Genomic DNA, 2509 nt, shown 5'->3' with positions numbered 1-2509 from the left:
TAAACAATATATCGAGGTCAACGGTCAATCAAACAGCATGCACGAATATCGTATTTGGACAATTCCATTGTATTATTTAGGGGAGGTAATTTTGAGACAATCATAAATGTGCTAATTCTTAATGGCAAAAGTTATCGGGTTTTTGTTAAAAAGACATTAAGCAATACGGTAGATAAATTTTGCTATTGATATTACAAATATATAAGCTAGTTGTGGTGACTGATGTCAATTTGCTCCTACCACTGTCCCTCCTCACGAATGGTTGATGTCCAGGTGCATCGATGACTAAGCAAGTAAGGAATGACTAAGCATTCTCTGGCATTCTCTAATACGCATTTCCTCTCAAATTCTAACGTGTGCTTTTACACAGAATTCGAAAACAGTATTGACAGCTAAATGCGTGGATCTGCAATGGCATTACATGTCCACAAACGTACGTGCGCCCGTACATTAATCATTGAACCACTCTCTTTTTCAACAATAACGACTTTTTTTTTTGCTCAAAGCTCAACAGCAAATTGAGCAAGTCACGGCTACCGGGCTCGGGCTCAGTTTGTGTTGTTTACGAACACAAACATACATACATACATACATACATACATACATACATACATACACACACACACACACACACATACAATAACGAAAATGCAAAATAGTCACAGTGGCACATTCATGATTTTGTTTGTTTGTTTGTTTGTTTGTTTGTTTGTTTGTTTTCGTAAACAACACTTAGGGACCGGTCAGTTTCTTCGGCGGGGGAGGGGGGGGGGCGGTGGATTTGTAGGGGGTCACTCTGTTTTTGAAATTGGCAGTAGAGGGGTCATGCTGTTTTGAAAATTGTGGACAGGGGGGTGGGTAATTGTGTTTTGGATTCTGATGAAGAAAAATCCTTTTTCTACAATGGCATATAGCCTTGTCTGAAATGTGGTACATGTAAATATTTGTTCTTATCTCTGTTTCTTACATGAATTTTTTATTATTACTTATTAGTTCAAACATAACTATACATATACATATACATTTATTACCTAGTTACCACACTAGTTACAGAACATGTCATGTAAATGCTTGGCTTCACCACATCTCATCAGATTCCAGTTTCTATTATACACTAGGTATGACCACCTAAAGTCCTCTAACATACTGGTGACTTTACTATACATGCAATATCAATACCTCATACCAATGTTACGGGCCCATTTTTATGTGACATGGGAAACTCATTTAAAACTTACATTTACGTTAGCTATTCGAAGCTTTGAAATATGACCTCAAAGGCTGTGAATAACCTAAACATTGCCTTAAGCTGCTTTCACAAAAACTTGTTGGGGGGGATATTTTTTGTAAAACCCTAATTTTTTTTCAAGTACCCCCCTGCCATATTCCACAATTTTTCAAGTACCCCCCCCCCCCCGCCAAAGCCCCAAATATTTCAAGTACCCTCCCCCCACCCGAATAAATTTTCAAGTACCCTCCACTCGAATAAATATTTTTTGGAATACTATTCCTGTGCGTTAACATTCCATACCAAGTACAAAACTGTACATAATACACTTAATACCAACTTTGTCCATTATATATATAATCAATTTGTATATTGTGTGTATATATATACACAAACACCAGTTAAAACAAAATGTTATGTTAACCAGTGCATTGCCTTTCCAAAAAAACAACATATGCTTGTAAATGAATTACACTTTGAATAACTCTTGTAAAATGATCAGCAGACCAACTGAGTCTTTGTTTTCTGTTCAATATTGTATTAGTACATTATACTAGTAGTGTTACAGTTGAATGTCATTTTAGTTGTATTTGCAAATATTGTGATACACATGTTATCTAAAGAGAGTTTTATACTGTATTGTTCCAGTTCAGTTTCCTAAATGTGTGCTAAAAGAAATCAATTTGGTCTAAATAAAACTGAAAAAAACTCTTAATAAAATGCATTGGCATGTATCCCGTTCTTGTTTGATGTAAATTAGTTCAATATAATGTCAAAAGAAAATAAATGTATGACTAAAAAATGCCAGCCACATTTCATCTAACAGAATAGGAATCAAGTGATATATATTAGTGGTAATGATAATTAAGATGGCCCTATTATCATAGTAATTGTATATCTTAATGAACCTGGTAATACATTTACCTTGTAATATAAGAGCCTGATTATTGGACTGGTTTTGACGTTAGATTACAAAGGTGAATGCAGGATTTTAAACAAAGTCTCAGAATGTGTTTATTTAAATTTTTGATTTCGAAGTGGTAGCTCTCCTTCCAAATCTTGTGTATATAAACATGGCATTGTCATCATCATCATCAGACCCAATTTCTCCTTCAACTTCATCAGAGTTGGAACTAGCTGTATCATCATTCTCACTGTCACTGTCATCAGATGACAAATCACTCTCACTTTCTTTAGATTGATAATAGTGGCATCTTACAGCCTCAACTTTGTCTATTTTGTGCATTCCTTCCACAGCTGGAATTTCATAGTTGGAAAGGT

This window comes from Glandiceps talaboti, chromosome 6 (assembly GCF_964340395.1).
Source record: "Glandiceps talaboti chromosome 6, keGlaTala1.1, whole genome shotgun sequence".
Classification (NCBI taxonomy): Eukaryota; Metazoa; Hemichordata; class Enteropneusta; family Spengelidae; genus Glandiceps; species Glandiceps talaboti.
Note: the sequence above shows the minus strand (reverse complement) of the source record.